The following is a 17,679-nucleotide window of genomic DNA, read 5'->3' as shown; positions in this document are numbered from 1 at the left end:
TTTTGTCTCATTTTACTTGACACTCTGTCCACTGAGGGATATATAAATGATAAGTTCCTTGAAAAACAAGATTTGAGGAATATCCAGGAACTGGTTTTCTTAATGAAAAACGATCAGTTTGCATTCTACTTTAAAGAGGGAGCCCGGCTAGCTCAGTCGGTAGAGCATGAGACTCTTAATCTCAGGGTCGTGGGTTCGAGCCCCACGTTGGGCGAAAACGAGTAATTTTTGCAGGATTATTTCATTGGATCTCATAATATGGCAATTAATCTTGCATTAGACATGCATTAACTCCCAAAAAGTGTATATCTTTGGTTTCCCATTGGTGGGAAATGTAACTTCAAGATTAGGTAGGGCATTAGTCTAGATTAACATACAGCGATATTACTCCTATTCAAGTACTAAACAGGCCAACCTGAACTGTAAAACATCCCCTAAGTGGAGGTAAGGCATCAGTTAGGAGTGAACTGAACACTCATGTAATGGGCAATTTGACGTCAAATAAAGTGTGGTAGGCATTAACATTACTTTTGAAATGTTATTCTGAGTGAGCACACAGGGGAATTAGCTCAAATGGTAGAGCGCTCGCTTAGCATGCGAGAGGTAGCGGGATCGATGCCCGCATTCTCCATTCTAAAATGTACATACATTTTATTTTTAACTTGTCATTGCCAAGCTTGTTGCATAGTAAGAACAGATAAATCACAGATGGCTTTCATATATGGTCACATCATAACAACTAAAGGGGTTTTATCAAAAGGGTTTAGGTATTCGTTAGCTTGTGAGAGCAATTTGAGTTCTTATGCAATCTCACAATGACATTTCCACAACTTCCATTTCAATTTTGTCTCATTTTACTTGACACTCTGTCCACTGAGGGATATATAAATGATAAGTTCCTTGAAAAACAAGAGTTGAGGAATATCCAGGAAATGGTTTTCTTAATGAAAAACGATCAGTTTGCATACTACTTTAAAGAGGGAGCCCGGCTAGCTCAGTCGGTAGAGCATGAGACTCTTAATCTCAGGGTCGTGGGTTCGAGCCCCACGTTGGGCAAAAACGAGTAATTTTTGCAGGATTATTGCATTGGATCTCATATTATGGCAATTAATCTTGCATTAGACATGCAATAACTCCCAAAAATTGTATATCTTTGGTTTCCCATTGGTGGGAAATGTAACTTCAAGATTAGGTAGGGCATTAGTCTAGATTAACATACAGCGATATTACTCCTATTCAAGTACTAAACAGGCCAACCTGAACTGTAAAACAATCACTAAGTCGAGGTAAGGCATCAGTTAGGAGTGAACTGAACACTCATGTAATGGGCAATTTGACGTCAAATAAAGTGTGGTAGGCATTAACATTACTTTTGAAATGTTATTCTGAGGGAGCACACAGGGGAATTAGCTCAAATGGTAGAGCGCTCGCTTAGCATGCGAGAGGTAGCGGGATCGATGCCCGCATTCTCCATTCTAAAATGTACATACATTTTATTTTTAACTTGTCATTGCCAAGCTAGTTGCATAGTAAGAACAGATAAATCACAGATGGCTTTCATATATGGTCACATCATAACAACTAAAGGGGTTTTATCAAAAGGGTTTAGGTATTCGTTAGCTTGTGAGAGCAATTTGAGTTCTTATGCAATCTCACAATGACATTTCCACAACTTCCATTTCAATTTTGTCTCATTTTACTTGACACTCTGTCCACTGAGGGATCTATAAATGATAAGTTCCTTGAAAAACAAGAGTTGAGGAATATCCAGGAACTGGTTTTCTTAATGAAAAACGATCAGTTTGCATTCTACTTTAAAGAGGGAGCCCGGCTAGCTCAGTCGGTAGAGCATGAGACTCTTAATCTCAGGGTCGTGGGTTCGAGCCCCACGTTGGGCGAAAACGAGTAATTTTTGCAGGATTATTGCATTGGATCTCATAATATGGCAATTAATCTTGCATTAGACATGCAATAACTCCCAAAAATTGCATATCTTTGGTTTCCCATTGGTGGGAAATGTAACTTCAAGATTAGGTAGGTCATTAGTCTAGATTAACATACAGCGATATTACTCCTATTCAAGTACTAAACAGGCCAACCTGAACCGTAAAACATCCCCTAAGTGGATGTAAGGCATCAGTTAGGAGTGAACTGAACACTCATGTAATGGGCAATTTGACGTCAAATAAAGTGTGGTAGGCATTAACATTACTTTTGAAATGTTATTCTGAGGGAGCACACAGGGGAATTAGCTCAAATGGTAGAGCGCTCGCTTAGCATGCGAGAGGTAGCGGGATCGATGCCCGCATTCTCCATTCTAAAATGTACATACATTTTATTTTTAACTTGTCATTGCCAAGCTTGTTGCATAGTAAGAACAGATAAATCACAGATGGCTTTCATATATGGTCACATCATAACAACTAAAGGGGTTTTATCAAAAGGGTTTAGGTATTCGTTAGCTTGTGAGAGCAATTTGAGTTCTTATGCAATCTCACAATGACATTTCCACAACTTCCATTTCAATTTTGTCTCATTTTACTTGACACTCTGTCCACTGAGGGATATATAAATGATAAGTTCCTTGAAAAACAAGATTTGAGGAATATCCAGGAACTGGTTTTCTTAATGAAAAACGATCAGTTTGCATTCTACTTTAAAGAGGGAGCCCGGCTAGCTCAGTCGGTAGAGCATGAGACTCTTAATCTCAGGGTCGTGGGTTCGAGCCCCACGTTGGGCGAAAACGAGTAATTTTTGCAGGATTATTTCATTGGATCTCATAATATGGCAATTAATCTTGCATTAGACATGCATTAACTCCCAAAAAGTGTATATCTTTGGTTTCCCATTGGTGGGAAATGTAACTTCAAGATTAGGTAGGGCATTAGTCTAGATTAACATACAGCGATATTACTCCTATTCAAGTACTAAACAGGCCAACCTGAACTGTAAAACATCCCCTAAGTGGAGGTAAGGCATCAGTTAGGAGTGAACTGAACACTCATGTAATGGGCAATTTGACGTCAAATAAAGTGTGGTAGGCATTAACATTACTTTTGAAATGTTATTCTGAGTGAGCACACAGGGGAATTAGCTCAAATGGTAGAGCGCTCGCTTAGCATGCGAGAGGTAGCGGGATCGATGCCCGCATTCTCCATTCTAAAATGTACATACATTTTATTTTTAACTTGTCATTGCCAAGCTTGTTGCATAGTAAGAACAGATAAATCACAGATGGCTTTCATATATGGTCACATCATAACAACTAAAGGGGTTTTATCAAAAGGGTTTAGGTATTCGTTAGCTTGTGAGAGCAATTTGAGTTCTTATGCAATCTCACAATGACATTTCCACAACTTCCATTTCAATTTTGTCTCATTTTACTTGACACTCTGTCCACTGAGGGATATATAAATGATAAGTTCCTTGAAAAACAAGAGTTGAGGAATATCCAGGAAATGGTTTTCTTAATGAAAAACGATCAGTTTGCATACTACTTTAAAGAGGGAGCCCGGCTAGCTCAGTCGGTAGAGCATGAGACTCTTAATCTCAGGGTCGTGGGTTCGAGCCCCACGTTGGGCGAAAACGAGTAATTTTTGCAGGATTATTGCATTGGATCTCATATTATGGCAATTAATCTTGCATTAGACATGCAATAACTCCCAAAAATTGTATATCTTTGGTTTCCCATTGGTGGGAAATATAACTTCAAGATTAGGTAGGGCATTAGTCTAGATTAACATACAGCGATATTACTCCTATTCAAGTACTAAACAGGCCAACCTGAACTGTAAAACAATCACTAAGTCGAGGTAAGGCATCAGTTAGGAGTGAACTGAACACTCATGTAATGGGCAATTTGACGTCAAATAAAGTGTGGTAGGCATTAACATTACTTTTGAAATGTTATTCTGAGGGAGCACACAGGGGAATTAGCTCAAATGGTAGAGCGCTCGCTTAGCATGCGAGAGGTAGCGGGATCGATGCCCGCATTCTCCATTCTAAAATGTACATACATTTTATTTTTAACTTGTCATTGCCAAGCTAGTTGCATAGTAAGAACAGATAAATCACAGATGGCTTTCATATATGGTCACATCATAACAACTAAAGGGGTTTTATCAAAAGGGTTTAGGTATTCGTTAGCTTGTGAGAGCAATTTGAGTTCTTATGCAATCTCACAATGACATTTCCACAACTTCCATTTCAATTTTGTCTCATTTTACTTGACACTCTGTCCACTGAGGGATCTATAAATGATAAGTTCCTTGAAAAACAAGAGTTGAGGAATATCCAGGAACTGGTTTTCTTAATGAAAAACGATCAGTTTGCATACTACTTTAAAGAGGGAGCCCGGCTAGCTCAGTCGGTAGAGCATGAGACTCTTAATCTCAGGGTCGTGGGTTCGAGCCCCACGTTGGGCGAAAACGAGTAATTTTTGCAGGATTATTGCATTGGATCTCATATTATGGCAATTAATCTTGCATTAGACATGCAATAACTCCCAAAAATTGTATATCTTTGGTTTCCCATTGGTGGGAAATGTAACTTCAAGATTAGGTAGGGCATTAGTCTAGATTAACATACAGCGATATTACTCCTATTCAAGTACTAAACAGGCCAACCTGAACTGTAAAACAATCACTAAGTCGAGGTAAGGCATCAGTTAGGAGTGAACTGAACACTCATGTAATGGGCAATTTGACGTCAAATAAAGTGTGGTAGGCATTAACATTACTTTTGAAATGTTATTCTGAGGGAGCACACAGGGGAATTAGCTCAAATGGTAGAGCGCTCGCTTAGCATGCGAGAGGTAGCGGGATCGATGCCCGCATTCTCCATTCTAAAATGTACATACATTTTATTTTTAACTTGTCATTGCCAAGCTTGTTGCATAGTAAGAACAGATAAATCACAGATGGCTTTCATATATGGTCACATCATAACAACTAAAGGGGTTTTATCAAAAGGGTTTAGGTATTCGTTAGCTTGTGAGAGCAATTTGAGTTCTTATGCAATCTCACAATGACATTTCCACAACTTCCATTTCAATTTTGTCTCATTTTACTTGACACTCTGTCCACTGAGGGATCTATAAATGATAAGTTCCTTGAAAAACAAGAGTTGAGGAATATCCAGGAACTGGTTTTCTTAATGAAAAACGATCAGTTTGCATACTACTTTAAAGAGGGAGCCCGGCTAGCTCAGTCGGTAGAGCATGAGACTCTAAATCTCAGGGTCGTGGGTTCGAGCCCCACGTTGGGCGAAAACGAGTAATTTTTGCAGGATTATTGCATTGGATCTCATAATATGGCAATTAATCTTGCATTAGACATGCATTAACTCCCAAAAAGTGTATATCTTTGGTTTCCCATTGGTGGGAAATGTAACTTCAAGATTAGGTAGGGCATTAGTCTAGATTAACATACAGCGATATTACTCCTATTCAAGTACTAAACAGGCCAACCTGAACTGTAAAACATCCCCTAAGTGGAGGTAAGGCATCAGTTAGGAGTGAACTGAACACTCATGTAATGGGCAATTTGACATCAAATAAAGTGTGGTAGGCATTAACATTACTTTTGAAATGTTATTCTGAGGGAGCACACAGGGGAATTAGCTCAAATGGTAGAGCGCTCGCTTAGCATGCGAGAGGTAGCGGGATCGATGCCCGCATTCTCCATTCTAAAATGTACATACATTTTATTTTTAACTTGTCATTGCCAAGCTTGTTGCATAGTAAGAACAGATAAATCACAGATGGCTTTCATATATGGTCACATCATAACAACTAAAGGGGTTTTATCAAAAGGGTTTAGGTATTCGTTAGCTTGTGAGAGCAATTTGAGTTCTTATGCAATCTCACAATGACATTTCCACAACTTCCATTTCAATTTTGTCTCATTTTACTTGACACTCTGTCCACTGAGGGATCTATAAATGATAAGTTCCTTGAAAAACAAGAGTTGAGGAATATCCAGGAACTGGTTTTCTTAATGAAAAACGATCAGTTTGCATACTACTTTAAAGAGGGAGCCCGGCTAGCTCAGTCGGTAGAGCATGAGACTCTTAATCTCAGGGTCGTGGGTTCGAGCCCCATGTTGGGCGAAAACGAGTAATTTTTGCAGGATTATTGCATTGGATCTCATAATATGGCAATTAATCTTGCATTAGACATGCATTAACTCCCAAAAAGTGTATATCTTTGGTTTCCCATTGGTGGGAAATGTAACTTCAAGATTAGGTAGGGCATTAGTCTAGATTAACATACAGCGATATTACTCCTATTCAAGTACTAAACAGGCCAACCTGAACTGTAAAACATCCCCTAAGTGGAGGTAAGGCATCAGTTAGGAGTGAACTGAACACTCATGTAATGGGCAATTTGACGTCAAATAAAGTGTGGTAGGCATTAACATTACTTTTGAAATGTTATTCTGAGGGAGCACACAGGGGAATTAGCTCAAATGGTATAGCGCTCGCTTAGCATGCGAGAGGTAGCGGGATCGATGCCCGCATTCTCCATTTTAAAATGTACATACATTTTATTTTTAACTTGTCATTGCCAAGCTTGTTGCATAGTAAGAACAGATAAATCACAGATGGCTTTCATATATGGTCACATCATAACAACTAAAGGGGTTTTATCAAAAGGGTTTAGGTATTCGTTAGCTTGTGAGAGCAATTTGAGTTCTTATGCAATCTCACAATGACATTTCCACAACTTCCATTTCAATTTTGTCTCATTTTACTTGACACTCTGTCCACTGAGGGATATATAAATGATAAGTTCCTTGAAAAACAAGATTTGAGGAATATCCAGGAACTGGTTTTCTTAATGAAAAACGATCAGTTTGCATTCTACTTTAAAGAGGGAGCCCGGCTAGCTCAGTCGGTAGAGCATGAGACTCTTAATCTCAGGGTCGTGGGTTCGAGCCCCACGTTGGGCGAAAACGAGTAATTTTTGCAGGATTATTTCATTGGATCTCATAATATGGCAATTAATCTTGCATTAGACATGCATTAACTCCCAAAAAGTGTATATCTTTGGTTTCCCATTGGTGGGAAATGTAACTTCAAGATTAGGTAGGGCATTAGTCTAGATTAACATACAGCGATATTACTCCTATTCAAGTACTAAACAGGCCAACCTGAACTGTAAAACATCCCCTAAGTGGAGGTAAGGCATCAGTTAGGAGTGAACTGAACACTCATGTAATGGGCAATTTGACGTCAAATAAAGTGTGGTAGGCATTAACATTACTTTTGAAATGTTATTCTGAGTGAGCACACAGGGGAATTAGCTCAAATGGTAGAGCGCTCGCTTAGCATGCGAGAGGTAGCGGGATCGATGCCCGCATTCTCCATTCTAAAATGTACATACATTTTATTTTTAACTTGTCATTGCCAAGCTTGTTGCATAGTAAGAACAGATAAATCACAGATGGCTTTCATATATGGTCACATCATAACAACTAAAGGGGTTTTATCAAAAGGGTTTAGGTATTCGTTAGCTTGTGAGAGCAATTTGAGTTCTTATGCAATCTCACAATGACATTTCCACAACTTCCACTTCAATTTTGTCTCATTTTACTTGACACTCTGTCCACTGAGGGATATATAAATGATAAGTTCCTTGAAAAACAAGAGTTGAGGAATATCCAGGAAATGGTTTTCTTAATGAAAAACGATCAGTTTGCATACTACTTTAAAGAGGGAGCCCGGCTAGCTCAGTCGGTAGAGCATGAGACTCTTAATCTCAGGGTCGTGGGTTCGAGCCCCACGTTGGGCGAAAACGAGTAATTTTTGCAGGATTATTGCATTGGATCTCATATTATGGCAATTAATCTTGCATTAGACATGCAATAACTCCCAAAAATTGTATATCTTTGGTTTCCCATTGGTGGGAAATGTAACTTCAAGATTAGGTAGGGCATTAGTCTAGATTAACATACAGCGATATTACTCCTATTCAAGTACTAAACAGGCCAACCTGAACTGTAAAACAATCACTAAGTCGAGGTAAGGCATCAGTTAGGAGTGAACTGAACACTCATGTAATGGGCAATTTGACGTCAAATAAAGTGTGGTAGGCATTAACATTACTTTTGAAATGTTATTCTGAGGGAGCACACAGGGGAATTAGCTCAAATGGTAGAGCGCTCGCTTAGCATGCGAGAGGTAGCGGGATCGATGCCCGCATTCTCCATTCTAAAATGTACATACATTTTATTTTTAACTTGTCATTGCCAAGCTAGTTGCATAGTAAGAACAGATAAATCACAGATGGCTTTCATATATGGTCACATCATAACAACTAAAGGGGTTTTATCAAAAGGGTTTAGGTATTCGTTAGCTTGTGAGAGCAATTTGAGTTCTTATGCAATCTCACAATGACATTTCCACAACTTCCATTTCAATTTTGTCTCATTTTACTTGACACTCTGTCCACTGAGGGATCTATAAATGATAAGTTCCTTGAAAAACAAGAGTTGAGGAATATCCAGGAACTGGTTTTCTTAATGAAAAACGATCAGTTTGCATTCTACTTTAAAGAGGGAGCCCGGCTAGCTCAGTCGGTAGAGCATGAGACTCTTAATCTCAGGGTCGTGGGTTCGAGCCCCATGTTGGGCGAAAACGAGTAATTTTTGCAGGATTATTGCATTGGATCTCATAATAAGGCAATAAATCTTGCATTAGACATGCAATAACTCCCAAAAATTGCATATCTTTGGTTTCCCATTGGTGGGAAATGTAACTTCAAGATTAGGTAGGTCATTAGTCTAGATTAACATACAGCGATATTACTCCTATTCAAGTACTAAACAGGCCAACCTGAACCGTAAAACATCCCCTAAGTGGAGGTAAGGCATCAGTTAGGAGTGAACTGAACACTCATGTAATGGGCAATTTGACGTCAAATAAAGTGTGGTAGGCATTAACATTACTTTTGAAATGTTATTCTGAGTGAGCACACAGGGGAATTAGCTCAAATGGTAGAGCGCTCGCTTAGCATGCGAGAGGTAGCGGGATCGATGCCCGCATTCTCCATTCTAAAATGTACATACATTTTATTTTTAACTTGTCATTGCCAAGCTTGTTGCATAGTAAGAACAGATAAATCACAGATGGCTTTCATATATGGTCACATCATAACAACTAAAGGGGTTTTATCAAAAGGGTTTAGGTATTCGTTAGCTTGTGAGAGCAATTTGAGTTCTTATGCAATCTCACAATGACATTTCCACAACTTCCATTTCAATTTTGTCTCATTTTACTTGACACTCTGTCCACTGAGGGATCTATAAATGATAAGTTCCTTGAAAAACAAGAGTTGAGGAATATCCAGGAACTGGTTTTCTTAATGAAAAACGATCAGTTTGCATACTACTTTAAAGAGGGAGCCCGGCTAGCTCAGTCGGTAGAGCATGAGACTCTTAATCTCAGGGTCGTGGGTGCGAGCCCCATGTTGGGCGAAAACAAGTAATTTTTGCAGGATTATTGCATTGGATCTCATAATATGGCAATTAATCTTGCATTAGACATGCATTAACTCCCAAAAAGTGTATATCTTTGGTTTCCCATTGGTGGGAAATGTAACTTCAAGATTAGGTAGGGCATTAGTCTAGATTAACATACAGCGATATTACTCCTATTCAAGTACTAAACAGGCCAACCTGAACTGTAAAACATCCCCTAAGTGGAGGTAAGGCATCAGTTAGGAGTGAACTGAACACTCATGTAATGGGCAATTTGACGTCAAATAAAGTGTGGTAGGCATTAACATTACTTTTGAAATGTTATTCTGAGGGAGCACACAGGGGAATTAGCTCAAATGGTATAGCGCTCGCTTAGCATGCGAGAGGTAGCGGGATCGATGCCCGCATTCTCCATTCTAAAATGTACATACATTTTATTTTTTACTTGTCATTGCCAAGCTTGTTGCATAGTAAGAACAGATAAATCACAGATGGCTTTCATATATGGTCACATCATAACAACTAAAGGGGTTTTATCAAAAGGGTTTAGGTATTCGTTAGCTTGTGAGAGCAATTTGAGTTCTTATGCAATCTCACAATGACATTTCCACAACTTCCATTTCAATTTTGTCTCATTTTACTTGACACTCTGTCCACTGAGGGATCTATAAATGATAAGTTCCTTGAAAAACAAGATTTGAGGAATATCCAGGAAATGGTTTTCTTAATGAAAAACGATCAGTTTGCATTCTACTTTAAAGAGGGAGCCCGGCTAGCTCAGTCGGTAGAGCATGAGACTCTTAATCTCAGGGTCGTGGGTTCGAGCCCCACGTTGGGCGAAAACGAGTAATTTTTGCAGGATTATTGCATTGGATCTCATAATATGGCAATTAATCTTGCATTAGACATGCATTAACTCCCAAAAAGTGTATATCTTTGGTTTCCCATTGGTGGGAAATGTAACTTCAAGATTAGGTAGGGCATTAGTCTAGATTAACATACAGCGATATTACTCCTATTCAAGTACTAAACAGGCCAACCTGAACTGTAAAACATCCCCTAAGTGGAGGTAAGGCATCAGTTAGGAGTGAACTGAACACTCATGTAATGGGCAATTTGACGTCAAATAAAGTGTGGTAGGCATTAACATTACTTTTGAAATGTTATTCTGAGGGAGCACACAGGGGAATTAGCTCAAATGGTAGAGCGCTCGCTTAGCATGCGAGAGGTAGCGGGATCGATGCCCGCATTCTCCATTCTAAAATGTACATACATTTTATTTTTAACTTGTCATTGCCAAGCTTGTTGCATAGTAAGAACAGATAAATCACAGATGGCTTTCATATATGGTCACATCATAACAACTAAAGGGGTTTTATCAAAAGGGTTTAGGTATTCGTTAGCTTGTGAGAGCAATTTGAGTTCTTATGCAATCTCACAATGACATTTCCACAACTTCCATTTCAATTTTGTCTCATTTTACTTGACACTCTGTCCACTGAGGGATCTATAAATGATAAGTTCCTTGAAAAACAAGAGTTGAGGAATATCCAGGAACTGGTTTTCTTAATGAAAAACGATCAGTTTGCATTCTACTTTAAAGAGGGAGCCCGGCTAGCTCAGTCGGTAGAGCATGAGACTCTTAATCTCAGGGTCGTGGGTTCGAGCCCCACGTTGGGCGAAAACGAGTAATTTTTGCAGGATTATTGCATTGGATCTCATAATATGGCAATTAATCTTGCATTAGACATGCATTAACTCCCAAAAAGTGTATATCTTTGGTTTCCCATTGGTGGGAAATGTAACTTCAAGATTAGGTAGGGCATTAGTCTAGATTAACATACAGCGATATTACTCCTATTCAAGTACTAAACAGGCCAACCTGAACTGTAAAACATCCCCTAAGTGGAGGTAAGGCATCAGTTAGGAGTGAACTGAACACTCATGTAATGGGCAATTTGACGTCAAATAAAGTGTGGTAGGCATTAACATTACTTTTGAAATGTTATTCTGAGGGAGCACACAGGGGAATTAGCTCAAATGGTAGAGCGCGCGCTTAGCATGCGAGAGGTAGCGGGATCGATGCCCGCATTCTCCATTCTAAAATGTACATACATTTTATTTTTAACTTGTCATTGCCAAGCTAGTTGCATAGTAAGAACAGATAAATCACAGATGGCTTTCATATATGGTCACATCATAACAACTAAAGGGGTTTTATCAAAAGGGTTTAGGTATTCGTTAGCTTGTGAGAGCAATTTGAGTTCTTATGCAATCTCACAATGACATTTCCACAACTTCCATTTCAATTTTGTCTCATTTTACTTGACACTCTGTCCACTGAGGGATCTATAAATGATAAGTTCCTTGAAAAACAAGAGTTGAGGAATATCCAGGAACTGGTTTTCTTAATGAAAAACGATCAGTTTGCATTCTACTTTAAAGAGGGAGCCCGGCTAGCTCAGTCGGTAGAGCATGAGACTCTTAATCTCAGGGTCGTGGGTTTGAGCCCCACGTTGGGCGAAAACGAGTAATTTTTGCAGGATTATTGCATTGGATCTCATAATATGGCAATTAATCTTGCATTAGACATGCAATAACTCCCAAAAATTGCATATCTTTGGTTTCCCATTGGTGGGAAATGTAACTTCAAGATTAGGTAGGTCATTAGTCTAGATTAACATACAGCGATATTACTCCTATTCAAGTACTAAACAGGCCAACCTGAACCGTAAAACATCCCCTAAGTGGAGGTAAGGCATCAGTTAGGAGTGAACTGAACACTCATGTAATGGGCAATTTGACGTCAAATAAAGTGTGGTAGGCATTAACATTACTTTTGAAATGTTATTCTGAGGGAGCACACAGGGGAATTAGCTCAAATGGTAGAGCACTCGCTTAGCATGCGAGAGGTAGCGGGATCGATGCCCGCATTCTCCATTCAAAAATGTACATACATTTTATTTTTAACTTGTCATTGCCAAGCTTGTTGCATAGTAAGAACAGATAAATCACAGATGGCTTTCATATATGGTCACATCATAACAACTAAAGGGGTTTTATCAAAAGGGTTTAGGTATTCGTTAGCTTGTGAGAGCAATTTGAGTTCTTATGCAATCTCACAATGACATTTCCACAACTTCCATTTCAATTTTGTCTCATTTTACTTGACACTCTGTCCACTGAGGGATCTATAAATGATAAGTTCCTTGAAAAACAAGAGTTGAGGAATATCCAGGAACTGGTTTTCTTAATGAAAAACGATCAGTTTGCATACAACTTTAAAGAGGGAGCCCGGCTAGCTCAGTCGGTAGAGCATGAGACTCTTAATCTCAGGGTCGTGGGTTCGAGCCCCATGTTGGGCGAAAACGAGTAATTTTTGCAGGATTATTGCATTGGATCTCATAATATGGCAATTAATCTTGCATTAGACATGCATTAACTCCCAAAAAGTGTATATCTTTGGTTTCCCATTGGTGGGAAATGTAACTTCAAGATTAGGTAGGGCATTAGTCTAGATTAACATACAGCGATATTACTCCTATTCAAGTACTAAACAGGCCAACCTGAACTGTAAAACATCCCCTAAGTGGAGGTAAGGCATCAGTTAGGAGTGAACTGAACACTCATGTAATGGGCAATTTGACGTCAAATAAAGTGTGGTAGGCATTAACATTACTTTTGAAATGTTATTCTGAGGGAGCACACAGGGGAATTAGCTCAAATGGTATAGCGCTCGCTTAGCATGCGAGAGGTAGCGGGATCGATGCCCGCATTCTCCATTCTAAAATGTACATACATTTTATTTTTAACTTGTCATTGCCAAGCTAGTTGCATAGTAAGAACAGATAAATCACAGATGGCTTTCATATATGGTCACATCATAACAACTAAAGGGGTTTTATCAAAAGGGTTTAGGTATTCGTTAGCTTGTGAGAGCAATTTGAGTTCTTATGCAATCTCACAATGACATTTCCACAACTTCCATTTCAATTTTGTCTCATTTTACTTGACACTCTGTCCACTGAGGGATCTATAAATGATAAGTTCCTTGAAAAACAAGAGTTGAGGAATATCCAGGAACTGGTTTTCTTAATGAAAAACGATCAGTTTGCATTCTACTTTAAAGAGGGAGCCCGGCTAGCTCAGTCGGTAGAGCATGAGACTCTTAATCTCAGGGTCGTGGGTTCGAGCCCCACGTTGGGCGAAAACGAGTAATTTTTGCAGGATTATTGCATTGGATCTCATAATATGGCAATTAATCTTGCATTAGACATGCAATAACTCCCAAAAATTGCATATCTTTGGTTTCCCATTGGTGGGAAATGTAACTTCAAGATTAGGTAGGTCATTAATCTAGATTAACATACAGCGATATTACTCCTATTCAAGTACTAAACAGGCCAACCTGAACCGTAAAACATCCCCTAAGTGGAGGTAAGGCATCAGTTAGGAGTGAACTGAACACTCATGTAATGGGCAATTTGACGTCAAATAAAGTGTGGTAGGCATTAACATTACTTTTGAAATGTTATTCTGAGGGAGCACACAGGGGAATTAGCTCAAATGGTAGAGCACTCGCTTAGCATGCGAGAGGTAGCGGGATCGATGCCCGCATTCTCCATTCAAAAATGTACATACATTTTATTTTTAACTTGTCATTGCCAAGCTTGTTGCATAGTAAGAACAGATAAATCACAGATGGCTTTCATATATGGTCACATCATAACAACTAAAGGGGTTTTATCAAAAGGGTTTAGGTATTCGTTAGCTTGTGAGAGCAATTTGAGTTCTTATGCAATCTCACAATGACATTTCCACAACTTCCATTTCAATTTTGTCTCATTTTACTTGACACTCTGTCCACTGAGGGATCTATAAATGATAAGTTCCTTGAAAAACAAGAGTTGAGGAATATCCAGGAACTGGTTTTCTTAATGAAAAACGATCAGTTTGCATACAACTTTAAAGAGGGAGCCCGGCTAGCTCAGTCGGTAGAGCATGAGACTCTTAATCTCAGGGTCGTGGGTTCGAGCCCCATGTTGGGCGAAAACGAGTAATTTTTGCAGGATTATTGCATTGGATCTCATAATATGGCAATTAATCTTGCATTAGACATGCATTAACTCCCAAAAAGTGTATATCTTTGGTTTCCCATTGGTGGGAAATGTAACTTCAAGATTAGGTAGGGCATTAGTCTAGATTAACATACAGCGATATTACTCCTATTCAAGTACTAAACAGGCCAACCTGAACTGTAAAACATCCCCTAAGTGGAGGTAAGGCATCAGTTAGGAGTGAACTGAACACTCATGTAATGGGCAATTTGACGTCAAATAAAGTGTGGTAGGCATTAACATTACTTTTGAAATGTTATTCTGAGGGAGCACACAGGGGAATTAGCTCAAATGGTATAGCGCTCGCTTAGCATGCGAGAGGTAGCGGGATCGATGCCCGCATTCTCCATTCTAAAATGTACATACATTTTATTTTTAACTTGTCATTGCCAAGCTTGTTGCATAGTAAGAACAGATAAATCACAGATGGCTTTCATATATGGTCACATCATAACAACTAAAGGGGTTTTATCAAAAGGGTTTAGGTATTCGTTAGCTTGTGAGAGCAATTTGAGTTCTTATGCAATCTCACAATGACATTTCCACAACTTCCATTTCAATTTTGTCTCATTTTACTTGACACTCTGTCCACTGAGGGATCTATAAATGATAAGTTCCTTGAAAAACAAGATTTGAGGAATATCCAGGAAATGGTTTTCTTAATGAAAAACGATCAGTTTGCATTCTACTTTAAAGAGGGAGCCCGGCTAGCTCAGTCGGTAGAGCATGAGACTCTTAATCTCAGGGTCGTGGGTTCGAGCCCCACGTTGGGCAAAAACGAGTAATTTTTGCAGGATTATTGCATTGGATCTCATAATATGGCAATTAATCTTGCATTAGACATGCATTAACTCCCAAAAAGTGTATATCTTTGGTTTCCCATTGGTGGGAAATGTAACTTCAAGATTAGGTAGGGCATTAGTCTAGATTAACATACAGCGATATTACTCCTATTCAAGTACTAAACAGGCCAACCTGAACTGTAAAACATCCCCTAAGTGGAGGTAAGGCATCAGTTAGGAGTGAACTGAACACTCATGTAATGGGCAATTTGACGTCAAATAAAGTGTGGTAGGCATTAACATTACTTTTGAAATGTTATTCTGAGTGAGCACACAGGGGAATTAGCTCAAATGGTAGAGCGCTCGCTTAGCATGCGAGAGGTAGCGGGATCGATGCCCGCATTCTCCATTCTAAAATGTACATACATTTTATTTTTAACTTGTCATTGCCAAGCTTGTTGCATAGTAAGAACAGATAAATCACAGATGGCTTTCATATATGGTCACATCATAACAACTAAAGGGGTTTTATCAAAAGGGTTTAGGTATTCGTTAGCTTGTGAGAGCAATTTGAGTTCTTATGCAATCTCACAATGACATTTCCACAACTTCCATTTCAATTTTGTCTCATTTTACTTGACACTCTGTCCACTGAGGGATCTATAAATGATAAGTTCCTTGAAAAACAAGAGTTGAGGAATATCCAGGAACTGGTTTTCTTAATGAAAAACGATCAGTTTGCATTCTACTTTAAAGAGGGAGCCCGGCTAGCTCAGTCGGTAGAGCATGAGACTCTTAATCTCAGGGTCGTGGGTTCGAGCCCCACGTTGGGCGAAAACGAGTAATTTTTGCAGGATTATTGCATTGGATCTCATAATATGGCAATTAATCTTGCATTAGACATGCAATAACTCCCAAAAATTGCATATCTTTGGTTTCCCATTGGTGGGAAATGTAACTTCAAGATTAGGTAGGGCATTAGTCTAGATTAACATACAGCGATATTACTCCTATTCAAGTACTAAACAGGCCAACCTGAACTGTAAAACATCCCCTAAGTGGAGGTAAGGCATCAGTTAGGAGTGAACTGAACACTCATGTAATGGGCAATTTGACGTCAAATAAAGTGTGGTAGGCGTTAACATTACTTTTGAAATGTTATTCTGAGGGAGCACACAGGGAAATTAGCTCAAATGGTAGAGCGCTCGCTTAGCATGCGAGAGGTAGCGGTATCGATGCCCGCATTCTCCATTCTAAAATGTACATACATTTTATTTTTAACTTGTCATTGCCAAGCTTGTTGCATAGTAAGAACAGATAAATCACAGATGGCTTTCATATATGGTCACATCATAACAACTAAAGGGGTTTTATCAAAAGGGTTTAGGTATTCGTTAGCTTGTGAGAGCAATTTGAGTTCTTATGCAATCTCACAATGACATTTCCACAACTTCCATTTCAATTTTGTCTCATTTTACTTGACACTCTGTCCACTGAGGGATCTATAAATGATAAGTTCCTTGAAAAACAAGATTTGAGGAATATCCAGGAACTGGTTTTCTTAATGAAAAACGGTCAGTTTGCATTCTACTTTAAAGAGGGAGCCCGGCTAGCTCAGTCGGTAGAGCATGAGACTCTTAATCTCAGGGTCGTGGGTTCGAGCCCCACGTTGGGCGAAAACGAGTAATTTTTGCAGGATTATTGCATTGGATCTCATAATATGGCAATTAATCTTGCATTAGACATGCATTAACTCCCAAAAAGCGTATATCTTTGGTTTCCCATTGGTGGGAAATGTAACTTCAAGATTAGGTAGGGCATTAGTCTAGATTAACATACAGCGATATTACTCCTATTCAAGTACTAAACAGGCCAACCTGAACTGTAAAACATCCCCTAAGTGGAGGTAAGGCATCAGTTAGGAGTGAACTGAACACTCATGTAATGGGCAATTTGACGTCAAATAAAGTGTGGTAGGCATTAACATTACTTTTGAAATGTTATTCTGAGGGAGCACACAGGGGAATTAGCTCAAATGGTAGAGCGCGCGCTTAGCATGCGAGAGGTAGTGGGTTCGATGCCCGCATTCTCCATTCTAAAATGTACATACATTTTATTTTTAACTTGTCATTGCCAAGCTAGTTGCATAGTAAGAACAGATAAATCACAGATGGCTTTCATATATGGTCACATCATAACAACTAAAGGGGTTTTATCAAAAGGGTTTAGGTATTCGTTAGCTTGTGAGAGCAATTTGAGTTCTTATGCAATCTCACAATGACATTTCCACAACTTCCATTT

General features: G+C 39.0%; 33 non-coding genes across 33 annotated transcripts; all 33 read left to right on the top strand.

Moving 5' to 3' along the window:
* The first annotated feature begins 141 nt into the window (after positions 1-141).
* TRNAK-CUU (transfer RNA lysine (anticodon CUU)) lies at positions 142-214 on the top strand. The gene has a single exon. It is a non-coding gene; the product is annotated as a tRNA-Lys (tRNA).
* Positions 215-558: 344 nt separating this feature from the next.
* TRNAA-AGC (transfer RNA alanine (anticodon AGC)) lies at positions 559-631 on the top strand. The gene has a single exon. It is a non-coding gene; the product is annotated as a tRNA-Ala (tRNA).
* A 352-nt stretch (positions 632-983) lies between these two features.
* On the top strand, positions 984-1,056 carry TRNAK-CUU (transfer RNA lysine (anticodon CUU)). The gene has a single exon. It is a non-coding gene; the product is annotated as a tRNA-Lys (tRNA).
* A 344-nt stretch (positions 1,057-1,400) lies between these two features.
* TRNAA-AGC (transfer RNA alanine (anticodon AGC)) lies at positions 1,401-1,473 on the top strand. Its single transcript has one exon. It is a non-coding gene; the product is annotated as a tRNA-Ala (tRNA).
* A 352-nt stretch (positions 1,474-1,825) lies between these two features.
* TRNAK-CUU (transfer RNA lysine (anticodon CUU)) lies at positions 1,826-1,898 on the top strand. The gene has a single exon. It is a non-coding gene; the product is annotated as a tRNA-Lys (tRNA).
* A 344-nt stretch (positions 1,899-2,242) lies between these two features.
* On the top strand, positions 2,243-2,315 carry TRNAA-AGC (transfer RNA alanine (anticodon AGC)). The gene has a single exon. It is a non-coding gene; the product is annotated as a tRNA-Ala (tRNA).
* Positions 2,316-2,667: 352 nt separating this feature from the next.
* TRNAK-CUU (transfer RNA lysine (anticodon CUU)) lies at positions 2,668-2,740 on the top strand. Its single transcript has one exon. It is a non-coding gene; the product is annotated as a tRNA-Lys (tRNA).
* A 344-nt stretch (positions 2,741-3,084) lies between these two features.
* Positions 3,085-3,157, top strand: TRNAA-AGC (transfer RNA alanine (anticodon AGC)). The gene has a single exon. It is a non-coding gene; the product is annotated as a tRNA-Ala (tRNA).
* A 352-nt stretch (positions 3,158-3,509) lies between these two features.
* Positions 3,510-3,582, top strand: TRNAK-CUU (transfer RNA lysine (anticodon CUU)). The gene has a single exon. It is a non-coding gene; the product is annotated as a tRNA-Lys (tRNA).
* A 344-nt stretch (positions 3,583-3,926) lies between these two features.
* TRNAA-AGC (transfer RNA alanine (anticodon AGC)) lies at positions 3,927-3,999 on the top strand. The gene has a single exon. It is a non-coding gene; the product is annotated as a tRNA-Ala (tRNA).
* A 352-nt stretch (positions 4,000-4,351) lies between these two features.
* Positions 4,352-4,424, top strand: TRNAK-CUU (transfer RNA lysine (anticodon CUU)). Its single transcript has one exon. It is a non-coding gene; the product is annotated as a tRNA-Lys (tRNA).
* Positions 4,425-4,768: 344 nt separating this feature from the next.
* Positions 4,769-4,841, top strand: TRNAA-AGC (transfer RNA alanine (anticodon AGC)). Its single transcript has one exon. It is a non-coding gene; the product is annotated as a tRNA-Ala (tRNA).
* Positions 4,842-5,610: 769 nt separating this feature from the next.
* On the top strand, positions 5,611-5,683 carry TRNAA-AGC (transfer RNA alanine (anticodon AGC)). Its single transcript has one exon. It is a non-coding gene; the product is annotated as a tRNA-Ala (tRNA).
* A 352-nt stretch (positions 5,684-6,035) lies between these two features.
* Positions 6,036-6,108, top strand: TRNAK-CUU (transfer RNA lysine (anticodon CUU)). The gene has a single exon. It is a non-coding gene; the product is annotated as a tRNA-Lys (tRNA).
* A 769-nt stretch (positions 6,109-6,877) lies between these two features.
* Positions 6,878-6,950, top strand: TRNAK-CUU (transfer RNA lysine (anticodon CUU)). The gene has a single exon. It is a non-coding gene; the product is annotated as a tRNA-Lys (tRNA).
* A 344-nt stretch (positions 6,951-7,294) lies between these two features.
* Positions 7,295-7,367, top strand: TRNAA-AGC (transfer RNA alanine (anticodon AGC)). The gene has a single exon. It is a non-coding gene; the product is annotated as a tRNA-Ala (tRNA).
* Positions 7,368-7,719: 352 nt separating this feature from the next.
* On the top strand, positions 7,720-7,792 carry TRNAK-CUU (transfer RNA lysine (anticodon CUU)). Its single transcript has one exon. It is a non-coding gene; the product is annotated as a tRNA-Lys (tRNA).
* A 344-nt stretch (positions 7,793-8,136) lies between these two features.
* Positions 8,137-8,209, top strand: TRNAA-AGC (transfer RNA alanine (anticodon AGC)). Its single transcript has one exon. It is a non-coding gene; the product is annotated as a tRNA-Ala (tRNA).
* Positions 8,210-8,561: 352 nt separating this feature from the next.
* Positions 8,562-8,634, top strand: TRNAK-CUU (transfer RNA lysine (anticodon CUU)). The gene has a single exon. It is a non-coding gene; the product is annotated as a tRNA-Lys (tRNA).
* A 344-nt stretch (positions 8,635-8,978) lies between these two features.
* TRNAA-AGC (transfer RNA alanine (anticodon AGC)) lies at positions 8,979-9,051 on the top strand. Its single transcript has one exon. It is a non-coding gene; the product is annotated as a tRNA-Ala (tRNA).
* Positions 9,052-10,245: 1,194 nt separating this feature from the next.
* TRNAK-CUU (transfer RNA lysine (anticodon CUU)) lies at positions 10,246-10,318 on the top strand. Its single transcript has one exon. It is a non-coding gene; the product is annotated as a tRNA-Lys (tRNA).
* A 344-nt stretch (positions 10,319-10,662) lies between these two features.
* TRNAA-AGC (transfer RNA alanine (anticodon AGC)) lies at positions 10,663-10,735 on the top strand. Its single transcript has one exon. It is a non-coding gene; the product is annotated as a tRNA-Ala (tRNA).
* A 352-nt stretch (positions 10,736-11,087) lies between these two features.
* TRNAK-CUU (transfer RNA lysine (anticodon CUU)) lies at positions 11,088-11,160 on the top strand. The gene has a single exon. It is a non-coding gene; the product is annotated as a tRNA-Lys (tRNA).
* Positions 11,161-11,929: 769 nt separating this feature from the next.
* TRNAK-CUU (transfer RNA lysine (anticodon CUU)) lies at positions 11,930-12,002 on the top strand. The gene has a single exon. It is a non-coding gene; the product is annotated as a tRNA-Lys (tRNA).
* A 344-nt stretch (positions 12,003-12,346) lies between these two features.
* Positions 12,347-12,419, top strand: TRNAA-AGC (transfer RNA alanine (anticodon AGC)). The gene has a single exon. It is a non-coding gene; the product is annotated as a tRNA-Ala (tRNA).
* A 352-nt stretch (positions 12,420-12,771) lies between these two features.
* TRNAK-CUU (transfer RNA lysine (anticodon CUU)) lies at positions 12,772-12,844 on the top strand. Its single transcript has one exon. It is a non-coding gene; the product is annotated as a tRNA-Lys (tRNA).
* Positions 12,845-13,613: 769 nt separating this feature from the next.
* Positions 13,614-13,686, top strand: TRNAK-CUU (transfer RNA lysine (anticodon CUU)). The gene has a single exon. It is a non-coding gene; the product is annotated as a tRNA-Lys (tRNA).
* Positions 13,687-14,030: 344 nt separating this feature from the next.
* TRNAA-AGC (transfer RNA alanine (anticodon AGC)) lies at positions 14,031-14,103 on the top strand. The gene has a single exon. It is a non-coding gene; the product is annotated as a tRNA-Ala (tRNA).
* Positions 14,104-14,455: 352 nt separating this feature from the next.
* On the top strand, positions 14,456-14,528 carry TRNAK-CUU (transfer RNA lysine (anticodon CUU)). Its single transcript has one exon. It is a non-coding gene; the product is annotated as a tRNA-Lys (tRNA).
* A 769-nt stretch (positions 14,529-15,297) lies between these two features.
* Positions 15,298-15,370, top strand: TRNAK-CUU (transfer RNA lysine (anticodon CUU)). Its single transcript has one exon. It is a non-coding gene; the product is annotated as a tRNA-Lys (tRNA).
* A 344-nt stretch (positions 15,371-15,714) lies between these two features.
* On the top strand, positions 15,715-15,787 carry TRNAA-AGC (transfer RNA alanine (anticodon AGC)). Its single transcript has one exon. It is a non-coding gene; the product is annotated as a tRNA-Ala (tRNA).
* Positions 15,788-16,139: 352 nt separating this feature from the next.
* Positions 16,140-16,212, top strand: TRNAK-CUU (transfer RNA lysine (anticodon CUU)). The gene has a single exon. It is a non-coding gene; the product is annotated as a tRNA-Lys (tRNA).
* A 769-nt stretch (positions 16,213-16,981) lies between these two features.
* TRNAK-CUU (transfer RNA lysine (anticodon CUU)) lies at positions 16,982-17,054 on the top strand. The gene has a single exon. It is a non-coding gene; the product is annotated as a tRNA-Lys (tRNA).
* The last annotated feature ends 625 nt before the right edge of the window (positions 17,055-17,679 follow it).

The sequence above is a fragment of the Lissotriton helveticus genome, chromosome 1_2, assembly GCF_964261635.1.
Source record: "Lissotriton helveticus chromosome 1_2, aLisHel1.1, whole genome shotgun sequence".
Classification (NCBI taxonomy): domain Eukaryota; kingdom Metazoa; phylum Chordata; class Amphibia; order Caudata; family Salamandridae; genus Lissotriton; species Lissotriton helveticus.
The sequence above is the reverse complement of the archived record's forward strand: the minus strand, read 5'-3'. Positions and strand labels throughout refer to the sequence as shown.